Raw genomic sequence first — 15824 nt, forward strand, 5'->3', positions numbered from 1 at the left:
TTATCACAAAAACCTGCTCAGATTTTGATTGGGACTTATTTTATGGCTGAGAATATGATTTATCTTGGTAAATATTCTATGTACAATTGAAAAGACTGTATTTTATTCTGTTGTTGGGTATTCTATAAATGTCAAATACATCACGTTGTTTAATTATATTAAGTTATATTCTTGATTTTTCTCTCTACCTGTTCTATAATTTATTGAGAAAGGAATATGGAAATTTCTATCATTGAGGATATTTTTATTTTTCCTTGCAGTTGTATCTGTTTAGCTTCATGGATTTTGAAGCTCTGTCAAACATTAAGAATTCATATATGCTTTTGATGAACTGATCCCTATCTATTGGATAAAAGTTTTTATCAAGTTTGGAAAAAGTTTGGCCATTATTTCTTCAAGTATCTTTTTCTTTCCTTTCACTTCTCTTCATGAAGAACTCTAATTACAAGTACATGAGACTGCCCGAAATTTTCCTACAACTCACTGATGCTTTTCATTTTTAAAACTTTTTATTTCTCTGCTTTTCATTTTATTTAGTTTCTGTTACTTAGTCTTCAATTTTACTAATTTTTTTTCTTCTGCAGTGTCTAATCTGTTGTTAATTTAATCCAATGTATTTTTCATGTCATACATTGTAGCTTTCACCTGTAAAATTTTCTCTTAGGTCTTTTTCTAGGTCCCTACTGAACACATTGAATATACGGAATACAGTTATAACTGTTTCAACATCTTTTTTTTTTTGCTAATTCTAACTTTTGTGGCAGTCTGCGGCAATTTCAATTTTCTGATTATTCTTTTCATTATGCATTATATTTTCCTACTTCTTTGTATGCCCGGTAATCTTCAATTTAATAATAAACATGGTGAATTTTGCCTTGTTTGGTGCTTTATTCTGGGATGCAGGTAAGGTACTCAGATATAATTTAAGCTTTTGGAATCTTGCCTTTCTGATTTTTTAAGGCAGATCTTGAAAGACGCTCAGTCTAGGGCTAATAATTTCCTACTACTTGGGCAGGACCTTTCTTGAATTATGAGTTTTTCCAGTCTGGCTGGTGGAAACAGGAACTATTCCCAGTCCTGAGTGAGTGGCAGTCACTGTTCCCTCTAATCCTCTTGGTTGGTTGTTTCCTCAGCCTTTGCTGATCTGTGCTTCCTTGAATGAATATCCAAGGGAGGCACGGAAAGGGAGGGGGCAGGCATCTTTGGATCTCTAGGGATCTAAGTCTATGCAGCTCTTTCTCTCCAGTACTCTGTCCTGAGAACTCCAGCATACTCAGTCTCCCCAGACCGATCCTCAGATCCAACTCTTCAACTCAAGGAGTCCATGGGGCTACTCCTGGGTTCCCTTATCCTGTGCTGCAACCTGGGAGCACTAAACTGAGGAAATGATAGCACTTGTTTTGTTTGTTTCTTTCAGGGATCACTATGTTTCAATGCCTGATGCTCGGTGTCTTGAAAACAGTTTTTATACACTCTGTTTTGTTTTTGTTTTTTATTTAGTGTTTCATTTTTCTTTTTCGGTTTTATCAGGCAAGAAGATATTTTCAGTCTCTGATGGTATGTGTTGTGCAAAAAAGGAAGTTCTCCACTTTTTAAAAAACAACTAAAGGGACAAGGAAAAAAGCAAAGGACAGTTAAAGAGAGAGCAGGGAAAGGCTAAAAGCTGTCCTTTTCCTTGCTTGTTTTAATGTGTGGTAGCTGATAGATTAGATTTCTATGGCTGCTGTTATAAATTACAACAAACTTGATGGCTTAACATAACACAAATATATTATTTATAGTTTATATAGCTTAAATGTCAGACATAGGTCTCAGTGGGCTAAAATCAAGATGTCAGTAGGGCTGCATTTCTTTCCCGAGCCTTTAGGTGAGAATCCATTTCCTTGCCTTTTTCTTGTCTAAGACCACCCAAATTCCTCAGCTCTTGGCTTCCTTGTTCTCTTTAAAGCCAATAACTTTTCATCTATCTGACCACTCTTCTATAGTGACATCTCCCTCTGACCACAGCAAGGAAACATTCTCTGATTTTAAGGACTCATGTAATTAGATTGTATCCAGTGTACTATCAACAAGCTCAAAATTCTTAATTTAACCATATCTCTGAAGTCCACTTTGCCATATAAAGTGAAATATTCACAGGCTCTAAGGATACGGATGTCTTTAAGGGATCATTTTTCCACTTGTTGCAGTTAAGATTTGGTGACTTAAAATTTACCATCCTTATCATTTTTAAGCAATGAGAATGACATTCACAGAAATCTTTTTAAAAACATTTAGCCAAATATGAAGTTTTAAGAAATTTGCCAGTTTTTCTTTTCCACCTAGTTGATGAAAAAATTGATAGAACAGATTGCCATCTCTACACAACCTATTGGTAAGCCCTCCTGTTTTGGCCCATGATACTGTTCTTTCTCAGTTATCAGGATTAAAATAATGAAGTCTAATATGCAATAAAGAGTTCTATATATTTTAAGGTTGAATCATGCCTCTTAGCATTTATTCTCAATTCTTCTCTAATTGTTTTTAATGTTGGTTAATATTGTTTCTCAAACCAATTTCATGAGTAATACCAGTAATATACCAATAGTCAATATTTATTAAGCACTTGCTATAAGCCAAACACTTAATTTAACATGAATAACTCCTTAGTATATAAAGTAGCTACTATCATTATCCTCATTTTATGAATGAAGAAATGAAACAAAGAGAGGCTAATTTGCCCAATGTTTTAGAAACAGTTTCAGTGGAGTTTGGATCAAAGTCAGGATAATCCGACTCCAGGGTCAGCACTCCTGATCCCTGTTGTCACTGTATTTTAAATTCCTGGAAGACAGAAATTATTATGCCTTACTATTTCGTTTACTCCTGCATAATGCTAGAACTTAAGCATATAATGCTTGATTGATTAATATTTATTCCCTTCATATCTTTAATTATTAAGCCATTTTGACAGATTCAAAACCTCAAAGGTAATCCCCTGAGAAGGTGAACATGGAAGAGGTGGAAGGGAACATATTTAACTACCTTACTTAATGATATAATAGAAAAATAGTGTCATATTATTGCTACAAAAGTTAGTCAGCCACACGGAGAAGCCTCATCATAGCTCACTGAGATTTGTTGTTGTCTCCCTTCACAAACACACATATGTATACCTGAATCTGGACTACTAGGCATGATTCTTATCTTTTATTCGTGAAAAATTTAAACTTTGAAATTGTTTTCACCAAAATAGTAGAAGGCAGAGGGTCTTGAAAATTGCACAGGTTGTTGATATTGGATATTGGGGGCAGTTGTGGACAGCTTCTAAATATAGCGGGGAAAGGGATTCCCTCCTTAGTGGTTAGTGAGAATGTTTAGCTCAAGGCCACGATCCTCAGGTTTCTCACGATTCTGTTTCTCTCAGTTGACTACCTGAGCTCATTTCTTTTACTTGGATGTATTTTAGGTTCATCATCCAAGACAAAGTAACCTGGGAAGAAGTTTCCTACCTATACTAGTTTCCTAGGGCTGTCATAACAAATTATCACAAACTATATAGATTAAAACAACAGAAATTTATTCTCTCATGGTTCTGGAGGTGAGAAGTCTGAAATCAAGGTATTGATGGGGTTGGTTCTTTCTGAGGGCTTGGAGGAAAAATCTATTCAGTGTCTCTCTCCTAGCTTTTCGTGACAGCCATCAATCCTTAGTGCTACTTGCCTTATAGAAAGAAGTATTACTCCAATCTGCTTCCATCTTTACATGGCATTTTGCTGAGCGTCTGCCTCTGTATCCAAATTCTCTTCTTCTTACAAGGACACCAGTCATTTTGGATTAAGTTCCACCATAATGACCTTATTTAATTTGATTCAATCTACGAAAACTCTATTTTCAATTCACAGGTAACTAGGGATTAGGATTTCAATATATCTTTTGGATAAACACAATTTAACTACCCTACTTGTTGAAGAATTTAAAAGTTATGTTAAGAATTACTTAAACCAAGATTCCACCGAGACCTGAATATTTGGATACTTTATAGAATTTAGTGATTTGGTTTTGCCCTGAAGACAATCATCTCAGGAATCGAGAACTAATATAAATAAAGGAAAATATTCAGTTTAAACATTGGTCATTAAAATGTGAAATGTGTAATCCTTCCTTCCTCAATATCACTTATGAGTTATTCATCAACCATGTAAAGCCTATATTCCTTTATCCCTTGTCTTACCTGGTTACCCCCAGGTTTCCCTACACCTAATTCAACAGTCAGTTAATCAGCACTATTTAATAGCCTTCTACGTGCTCAACACCACACTAGGAACTCTGAGGCTGCTGAAAATGCAATACGTGTGATATTAGAAGAGATCGACCTTTCCAATCTTCTCATTGTGCTCAGAGAAGGGAACAAAGACTCAGAGAGGTTTGTTATTTCTTAAGTTAACCCTTTAGTTAATGACAGAGACAGATTTCCCCAGGTACCAATCACACCTAACCTGCTTTTATTTTCAATTCACTACTACACTATGATGCCTATGTAATACAAAAATATATAGGGTAGTATTATTTCAATTTTTGATCTCTTTTGCTCTCTATTCCTGATCACAGCCAATATGGAGGAGAGGGCTTCCAATTTTGTCTCCAGGAGAGGAATTCTCCCATCTGCATTTTATTCTGAGGACCTAGAATGCATATGCCAATATGGCAAATGTTTGTTATTACTTTTTATCTAAAACTAAACCTGTAGAAAAAGCCAAAATCTTCAGGTTCTTTGTAGTTACTTAACCATCTCAAAATCAGCTTTCTTCACACAACTCTCCTAAGTCTCAACATTTTAATTTGCTCAAAAAACACTGAAAGGTTTGCTTGGGTAGCCTCTGATGTCTAGCTCAGAATATTAAAAAGATAGTTACACATAAAACAATCGCATTCTTAATCAAATAATGATATATGCCCTTGAAACTTGGCAATAAAAATTCAGATTGACTTTTTTGTGAGTTACGCCTTCTTCACCGCAATTCACTTATCCTTTCTCCAATTTTCATTTTCTGTACCATCAGAAATCTCAAGGACTATTGTGCCATTATACATGCAGAAATAAATTTTAAAAAGAAGCATAATTAATTTTGCCTCAATCTTTTTTAAAATCAGAAGAAGTATTTCAAAGTATGCAAGTATCTTTGCAGCACTAAATATGTTCATTTATTAAGCTAATTATCCACAGTCAAAGGGAAGAATTGAGAAACTATTCATGAGAAGGGAAAATTTAGTCAAAATTAAAGATAAAGCAATACAGTTAAACAATTTTAGCTCAGGTACTAAGCCAAATATTCCTTAAGGATATTGCTAACCATAATTTTGATAAGAAGAATCATACCAAAAAAATTTGAATAATATAATCAATCTACATAAAGTAGCTTGGAGCCCATAATTCATATCTTTAATGGAGAAACATGGTAGAATTTTTTTTTTCTGGAAATAGGCAGATAATTTATTTTTAATCTACAGAAATTCCACTGAAAATAACATTGCAGAGACATAATATAGCACAATATTCGAATCACGAATCAAGAGTTCTGAAGCTAGGCTTCCTGGATTCAAGGCCAGAGTTTATAATTTACTAGCCAAATGACCCTGGACAAATGAATTAAACTTTATACACCCTCCTTAATTCTCTTGTCCGTAAAAAAAGAAGTAATAAGTAGTACCTGCCTCTGAGGTATGTTTGTGCAGATATAATGGGATAATGTGTATAAAGCACTTGTAGTAAGTTCTCCATTGGTTATCTATTATTACCTACATTAAAGTGCTATGTTAAATAAGGCATCTGGAACATAAAATATGGAAAAACTAATGGAAAGAAAACAGTGGTTAACATCAGAGTAGTACAACTATGATTTTTTCCGTACCTTCCAAAAAATTTTAAATACAATTGTATTTTTTCAAATTAAAATACAATTGTATTTAAAATAGAATGCACTTTTATGAAAGTCAGGGCACATGTGTTACAATGGAAAACTTTAAGTTATTCTTAATATTTTTTTTCCTCTAATCTCTAGAAACCAGCATCTTTCCCCCAACATACACACTTCTCACCCCACAATGAAGGTTTATCAAAGTTTAAATCCCACAGGACACATGCGGAAAATTCATTGTATGGCATTGATTCAACCAGCCCTTTACAATTTAAAGTTCTGTCTTAAAACATCCCTAGAATTAGAAACTCCTGTTCTGTAGAAGTCAAGAAAGATAGAGCTGATTCATTTGTATAAGATATGAGTTGGTGTTTATTATAACAAAATGCTGGATTTGCATTAAACTTTTCTTGTAATATGTTATCCAAATGTAATTTTACTAAAACTAACTGGCGCTGATGGACTATTACACTAGGGAATTGGGAAAAATAGATGTTCATTTATTTGGGGGAGATGGTTTTTTCAACATCAAGATTTTTCATGTCAACTTCAATATCTTAAAATCTTATGAAAAGATAATGCAGTGATTAAGGGGGGAAGTTATGCATAAAGATAAGAGGCTTTTCATAAAATTTTCTCATAAGTTTACAAAAGATGAGAGATTGGCCATGACCAGTGAAATTTAATCTAGATTATTTCCTTTAATTTTTTTTTCTGGTAGCATTTCTGAGAAAGTGACTCATATACTCCCTTGGGATTTAAAAACAAAATATCAGCATGTATTGTTTGCATAGCCTTTTCTGAAGGTATGTAAACAGAGACAATACAGCAATACAAGTGAACACACAAGTGTGATTCCTAATATTTCCTATAGGTAAAATCATGTAAAAATATGCATTAAAGATATCATGAAGTGACAAATAAGTCATAAAGGGGAAAAAACCACTGCTGGGACTTCTTGTCCCTCACTCCAAGCTCCTTTGATCTTTCACAATCTTTGAAAAAAAGGGGTGACTTAGACAACTCTTGAAGGTGATAAGTGGAGTTTTCAGCATAGGCTGCACACAATGTCATTTTTTTCACCTGCGGACAGAGAAACACTGCAGTCTTAATTTACTGCATCAATACAAAGTATGAGTAACTCTGGAGACACGTGTACTTGAGAGGTGCATTAACAAGCGTGAAGAAGTATGAACAATAATGTGTTATTAACTCCTGACAGAGATTGCAATACCAACCTAAATGAAAAAGTGCTATTGAAATATTATTGTTTAGGCCATCATTTTGAAATTTTTACAAGAACTTCAGACAAGTCAGCTGCAATAGCCATATTGGGAGAGCATTGGACTGAAGATCAAATGTAGACACTTCCAGTAGGGAAGATGAGACAGTCAGAGATGTTGTACCCATCCAAGAAACAAATGTACAATTTATGAACATCTTTTATTTCCAAAAATGGTGGACATGTTTTCCATTATTTTTTAACTGCAAAATATTCTCATTCCTGTAGATCCCTTTTTTTACAAGAGTTATTTGCAAAATGTTGAGAAACCTGTGTTATGTTCTTGGCAAATAACGTTGGCATTAGCAACTGCAAAAGCAAATGCTCATCCACACGGTTATCCAGAAAGATTTAAAAAAAAAAAAAAACACTCCAAGGTCAGAGCTATTTGAAAAAGTTCAGTAAATGACAGATGAAAATTACAGGAAATGAGGGATAAACAAGAACGGCAGGAACCAATGACTCTCACTGACTTACACTGAATTCAGTAGTGCGCATTCAGGGGAGGAGGAAAGCAGGCAGCCTGGCAGCTTTAATTATGATTCATTTTTATTACCAGTGCCTCACCTGGAATTGTAAAATTTTAGCAAACAGCCTTATCATAAGGTTAAAGTCAGCACGCTTAATTCCAGCTTCGTGAAGTATTGCAGAATTTTTCCCTACTATTTATTCATTGAGATAAAATGTTTTTTAAAAATATGATTAGATCCCAATTCCAATCTGCAAAACAGACTATTTATCCTGAGGAACAAGTAACAACAGAATTTATCCACTATCAACTTGCTAGAATTAAATGGGGTGCATTTGCTGTCGTGAAAGATATTGCTGAAAGGAATAGTGAAGTCTGTTTCATCTGGACAAAACACATATGAAAGGAAATGCCACACAAAACCTGCTCTTTTACAAGTCTGTTTAGATAGTTCTTCTGTGTACCTGGATTTAGGGAATGGGTTAACCCCAGCAAAAGAAAAAATGAACATAACATCAAGGTTATTAAGGAGCAAAGCTAAAATCTACAAGTGATTAATTTGCTCTAATTAAAAGTAATTCTGCAGAAGTATTTAGAAATCTAGTGGTCTGTAAAAATGGTAAATAAATGTTTCCTGACCAACTGTTGCATGTGATTTAACAGTAAATTCAGCACTCACTAGTGCTTTCTAATGTGTATCTGATATGGCTTATGTCAGCTTGGTTATAAATACCCAGGTTAACTTTCAGGTTTCAGACCCAGTCTGTGCTTGGGGACGGGGATCAGGTGGACATGTCTAATATCCAGGAGTGAAGCACAATTTTTTATTTCCTGCTATTAAGTTCAGGGGGGCAAATATCCTGACCCAGATTTAAGAGTTCTAGGAGGTGGGTTACCATCAGTCCCCTAGGCAAGAAGTCCTAGTTTACACAGCTGACCTTGTCTTTTTACCTGGAGGGTGGTACGAGAACACAGGCCCCGGGAGTGGAGGTGGTTATTGCTTCACTTCTTCATATTTACTCACACTAAAGGGGAAGCTCATTTTCTCCAAATTGGCTGAGAAATAATTGGAGATTCCTTAAAAATTAAAGACAACTAAATCTTCAATGAGGAAGCATTTCATAAAGCAAAATTTTCGACACAAATTTAACTAATATTTTGGCCTGCATAGATATTTAGGCTCACATAACACCTGGTCTCTAATTACTTTCATTAGGGAGCCACTATATATAAAATAATGCTATTGTTCAGAGATACTTCTTAGTACTAGATCCTAGACCTCAAAAAGCAGAAACTTTATTTTACTCATCTTTGTACTCTCTGCAGCATTTGTCCAGTAATGCCATAAACAAATGCTTGTTACTGGTTTCAGATCTCAGCATCGTATCTCACTGATACTTCCTTACTGCTTGTGATGTGGAAATCAGATTCTATATTCATCAAGTGTACATAGTTCATTCCATAGGCTCCATGCCCAGGATTTACTTATTTTGTTTTCACCTCACCTCCAGTCCTGATTTTTTTTTGTTTTTGAGTTTTTTTTTTTTATTTTGTTTTGTTTTTTGGTCAATCCTATTGCTATTTGGTGATTAGGCAGGTAACAGTGAAGATGCAGACATGGAAGGTCATTCAATAAATATTTGCTATTTGCTTGATTAAAGTGATCAGGGAAACAAGAAAGTCGAGAAAGTTATGACAGAAAGAAAAAAGTATATAGAACATAAACCAAAGTGGCGCCTTAGGGATGTCCTATATAGAGAACAAGAATTCTTGATATAAAATACAATAACCTAAAATTTACTGTACAATTTGGTCCCTATGTTCTGGGAGTCAGTAAAATACCATCATTTGTGATATTTACAGACAATAGTGAGAAGAGAGCTGCCTGAGGCTTTCTGTTGGTATCTTTACTAAAATATCCCCACCGATGTTAGAGGAGCTTTCTCATTAAAGCCCTAGGAGTTACGGTTCTAAGGCCAGACATGAAAAAAACATTTGTTTTTCAAGTTTGACTCTTCTCTTTGCCAGATAAGAATATTCTTTTATAAAATAAACCAGAAGATCAACATACCAGGCTATTTGAAAGCTATGATAAAATTAATGGCCACTAATTTGCTAACAAACTTGTAACCGAACAAGCTATTTTTTTCTGTCAATGTGATTGATTGAGCATTGTTAAATCTAACGTGTCTGAATATCCACTGGTATTTTATCCAGAGCTACTATTGCAATATACTCAAAATAATCTTTAAAATAATACTAAATTTCATGGAATATATGATAATAAACAGTGATAGGGTATTTTTTAAATTTCTGCACTACTTGGAAAATACAATTAAATACATAAATGTTTATTATAGAAGTTTTTAATTTGCTTTAACGTGATATTTATTCTCATGCCATACATATGAATTCAAAAAATGTATTTAAATATGTCTATACCATGCAAAAAAATATATGTTCAGGACTAAACAGCAGGTTAGGAATCTCAGAAAAAAATACAAATCAATATTGTTTATACTTGAGTCGTGAAGTATATGTTTATAATATTAAATGTGTGTACCATGGGAATAGGTATTATACCTGAACATGTGTAACTTAACTAATGGATTATTCCATAAAATATGATAGAAGACCAATTCAACACGCTCTTGACTTTCCTGCTAGTTTAGTCATATACTGTGCAAACAAGCCTTCAGTGTATTAATTATTCTCCCTTGTCATGTATAAATATTCCCTTAGGGCTGGAGAAGGGAGAGATAGAGGGAAAAGGTCATGGAGTATTGAAAAATCCAAAGAATGATGTAAAGAAATTATATTTTCCAGGTAACATGAGTTTTTAAATTAATTTCTTATCTTAGACCATATTTCAGTATGTATTTGCCATTTCCAATATGTTTCCTCATATTCTTTTAAAACCACTCCATTTAGACTTTCAATCCTGCTACTGCAATGAAACTTTTTTAAGGTCACTATAAATAAATAAGTAGTCAGTTCTCATTCCTCCTCTTTGCTATGTTTTTTCTCTTTTTCTTGGATTCCGTGGCACTAAAACGGCTTGGTTTTCTATCTTTATTTTTCACCACTTCCTACCAAGGTTCATCATGCCTAATAAACACATCGATCTTAAAATATCCAAATTGAATCTCTCCCTCCATCCCGATACCTGTCCAACTTTATCGTCTTCTGCATGTTGGCTATCATTGATTCTTCTATTGCTCTCATCCCCACATGCAACCTGGTAGTTCCACCTTCCAAATGTATCAAGCCCCTGACCACCTCACTCTACTGCCACTGCTTCCACTTTGGTCCAAACCATCATCACGGCTCACCTGGATCACTGCAGCAGTCTCTAATGGGCCTCTCTGCTTTTGCTCTTGCCCCTGCAGTGTATTCTCCACACATCAACCAGTGAACCTGTTAAAAGAAAATTTAGATGGTGTCACCTCTGAAATCCTTCAATCTGATAAAAGCCAAAGTATTTCCAATAACATACAAATCCGTTTGCAGACCAGCCCTTTGTTACTTTTCTGATACTATCTCTTGCAATTCATCCCATGGCTCCCTTTGCTCTAGTCATGCTGGCCTTCTTTTTTTCCTTCCAAGAACACATGAGGCAGCTATCACCTCAGAACCTTTGCAACAGATGGTCCCTCAGATTGAAATGCTCTCCTCCCAAATATGTGCATGCTCGCTGCTTTCAAGCATTTCCTCAATGTCACCTTCTCATTGATGTCTTCCCAAATCACTCAATTTAAAATTACAGCCTGCACCTTGACACTCCTGATCACCTTTAACTTGCTCAATTTTTTTCCCCATCCTACTTACAAACTTAAAACATTCCATGTAATATTTTGTTTTGGTTATTGTCGGTCTTCCCCCACTAAAATGGAAGCTCCAGGAGGGTAGGGATTTGTAAACTGTTATTTATAAATTAGGTACTCAGTATTTTTTTATTAATAAATGATTAATATGTAAACACAACACACTGTTTACTCATGAAAGGCTGAGAAATAGTACCCTACAGTGGCCCTGATCTCTCTCTCTATATTTTTTTTCTTCTATCTCCCCAATTTTTCTCTTGTCTAAATTTTTTCTTCCCAGTGAGGGTCTGACAGGGCATGCATCTAAAAATCTAGAGTCAGATGCACCCCACCCAATAAGGGATTCACTAATCTCTACTTAGACTTCCTCAGAGGAGAGAATTTATTAATAGCTCTGATTGTGAGAAAGTTTCTTTAATTTGTAATGAAACTGCACTCTCTATAACTTCCAACCACAGTGCTGTTTTTGCTTTGAGGAAGGCCCTGAATAATTATTTTCCCCCTTCTACATGAAATGTCTTCAGATATGTGAATATAAAAATATTTTCTTTTTACTCCTAAAGTCTCCATTTCTTTTGCAAAATAGCATCCATTCTTCCTATTAAATGGTTTAAGTTTTTAAAGCACAAAATGTATTCTAGAGCAAATTATAGCACTCTGTGGCAGGCATTGTATTAATAGGCATATCGAATACATTATCTCATTTAATCCTCTCAATAATTCAATCGGGCAGGTACTACTATTTTCATTTTCACTTTACAGATGAAAATCCTGGGGTTCTGTAGTTTGGCAACTTATCCAGGAACACAGGGCAAGACAGTGAGCCCACTGAGATTCGGTGTCAGGCTGTGTCTAGCTCCAATATTGGATTCTTATCTACTACACTTTGTAGTCTCTAAATTACTAAATAATTAAAACATTTAATTGCCCATTATCGATTTATAGTCTGCTTTAAATTATCTATTGTTTCAAATGACTAGAGCAATAGTTCTAATTTTTTTGTCTGTAAACCTAGTATTATGGTAAAACGGTTCTTTATATTTTAGTTTTTAATTTTGTACTTCTTTCAAAGGGGCTTGTTTTTTGCTGGGGTGTCCTGTGCTAACTGATTGATCCTCCAGGAAGCTTTGTTTTACTTCTTCCATGCATCCCACAGGTATCACGTAGACCAACTTTTGTATTAATATCTCAGCGGGGTGATTCTGGCCTTCTCAGGAACTGCAGAGTTAGACTCCAAACCAAAATGGGACATAGGGTCAGCTGAGAGTAGCCTTTTTCCCAGGCAGTTAGACAAATATGAGCTTTCTTGTCAAATGTTGAGTCAGAGAGCAAACATTTAAAGTCCACCTTTCATTGAAGCTTTAGCTTCCTATAAGGTCTAGACTTTATGAAAGACATTTTCAGAGGGTTTTATGATATAGATACATATATGCATATAATATACATATTATAAATACATATGTGTATATGTTATATATATTTATGCATATTTATGTACATATATGTATAGAATATATATATTTTATGGTTATATATGTACTAAATACATATAGATGTATACCATATATGTATACATAATATATATATGTGCTTAACAATATATCTAATATAGTGCATTAAATTTTTATTAATATATACTACATAATATAAACATATATATCATAATTTGGTCTAATCGTGAAAAGTAATGTTGGAATTGGTGAAGCTTTTATGTAGCTGGGACATCAGAAACAGTTCTCTCCCACTTATTCATAAAACCCCCTTACACTTTGACTATTCTGGTCCTGAGTGACTTGTTAATTGTTTTTCTATTTCATGACATCCTATATTTAATGCCAAACTTCTTCAGAATTATTATTTTATTTCTTTTCTAATTTTCAAAATTCTGATTTTAAGTGTTCATAATTTATGTTGTTATTGCTTTAAGTATTTTGCTACTCTTACCTGGAAACTAGGTGCTTCAAGTACTTTTTGGAATGATCATAGGGAAATACATTAATAAAAATAAATCAATTGCTATATGAATGCATGCTTTCATAGATAGAATTTACAGAACTTTGTTTTCCACCAATAGCCTCCTATGAAATGGTTTTTGTACTAACCAATTCTTTGGGAATGGCTTCTCTCTCTGATTTCTACATTATGGTAGTGGAATAGATTTGATAGACTATCTTGGCTTTATAAGAACACTGTATTCTAAAAAAGCATCTCATCTCTCTCAAAAAAAAAAACTGAACTGAAGCCATAAATTGCATATTACTTTGTGTGTCATGCTGTCAAATATCCCATTGGCTATAAACTGATTCTGTTTCATGCTCATGCTGAGATGCTTGCATGGAGAGTTTAAGTGTTCTTTTAAAAAAAAAAACTGTGCATGCATATCTATAAATGATGTGTGTATTTTTATCTCTCCATTTTTCACAATCCTCAATATAAAAGTTCCAAAACTTTATATAGGCCAACTAAATAGATACTGGATTGTTAAGCATATATGGGGGACTTAGTAAAAATTTCAAGGATATTGTCATTCATATAAGAACTCAAAAATAAAAAAGTTTCAATCAAATCAATAATATACAATTTTATAAAGAATCACTGTTTGGTCATGAAAATAAGTTTTTTTATGTTACTCCAAGTGAAAGTAAGAATTCTTTCCCAGCACAGAGCTGATTTTATGAGTTTAAATCTCTTCTTTGTTTTTTCAATCTCTTGCTTTAAAACACTCTAACTAATCAGTTGACCAAAGCTCCACTGGCTATTATATCTACTTGCAAACTAGCAAATTCAGTTTTCGACATAACAACACAAAGTAAAATGAAGTGGAATGCTGTGATTTTAAGGGGGCTTTGCCCTCCTTTGTTCTGTGAACTCGACCAGCTTTCACACCATAGCAGTCTCACGGCCCTTTGTTCGAACTCACGACATTGAATGTAAAGAATGGCTTTACATTGTGATTTTCTTACCCGAGGAATCCAAACGCATGAAGAAAAATGCTCAGCGAGGTTTGGAACAGAAAGAGGTATTTATTTTACATGTGCCCTAGTTCTGTGTAACTCAGCATCGTGACAAATGGATGGAGATTGCAATTGAGAGTTGAAATTCTCTTTGTCTCCTATGAATCATGAAGTTCAACATGATAACACTTTTAAATATCAGAAACTGATACTGGGAATCTGAAGATTAGCGTCACATACACGAGTAGAACCAGACATGGGAGAAATACTGTAAATTTGAGTGGCTTGTGCTTATCTCTAGCAGATGTCTATTAGTCAAATTTCCCACTTCAACACCTAGCCATGATTTCTTAAATTTATCTCAGTGTATATAAAAAATACAAATTCTCTCAGAGAAGTAAGTCGCCATGACAGAGTAGAGAGTACTACATGGAGAGGGAAGGCTCTGTGGCCTAACTGTAATAAGCATAAGTTGTGAAGTCAAGTAGATTAGGATATAAAACTCAGTATGGTCACTTCCTGGCTGTTTGGTCCTGGACAAGTTATTAACTTCTCCATTCTTTCATTTTCTCATCTGTCAGATAGTCATCAGGACTAACGTAGATAATATTTTTGAAGTGCACAGTACCATGCCAGCCTTGTAGTAAGAACCTGATGTGGTGTTATTATTAGATTAGATTTGCCATATTGTTTCATGTCACCAACTCGTATGTAATTATTTTCAAAATATAAATGAAAAAACTCATTCAAAATGAGCCTAACGACTAGATCTCCAAATGTATCATTCTATCTATTATTTGCCTCTTGTTTTATCTCATGGTCTTTCAGTGATTCTTATATAAGAAACTTTTAAAGAGGTAAAAGATAAGATAAGCAAGAGGTTTGTATAGGTATTCACAAATAGCCAGGCTAATTTAGCTGTCATTTGCCAAGGCAGTAGAAACAAACATGAATTTCTTGAGAGCAGTGATATAGGGGTGGGGAACTGAAGGGAGCCTTAGGAGACGTGAGGAGAGCATGAGAACAGGATAGAATATCAAAGGCTATATCTCTGTGTCCCAGACAAAGAGGGGAGAAATCAGTATTAGTGAAAAATGGAAAGAACCGCTAGAGATTTTAAAAAGATACAATAGCTATATACTACAGAAAATTTACTCCAATAGTCAAAAATTGCATCGAGGAGAGTTCTAGAAAAAGTAAAATAGAGGGAGCAATTCTTCAATGCACTTAAAAGCAAAATGTAAAGAGAAGAAAAGAAGACTGCTAATAATGGAGAAAGAGATCTGGGATGTTGAAGGCCCTTGAAAGGGATTATGCTGCAACAAAGGGAAGCAGGATGGCTTCTTGAACTTCACTGTCTGGTTGCCATTACTTTTCCTCTTCAAAAAATGTCATCCA

Source organism: Pteropus medius, unplaced genomic scaffold, assembly GCF_902729225.1.
Source record: "Pteropus medius unplaced genomic scaffold, Ma_sr-lr_union100, whole genome shotgun sequence".
Taxonomy (NCBI): Eukaryota; Metazoa; Chordata; class Mammalia; order Chiroptera; family Pteropodidae; genus Pteropus; species Pteropus medius.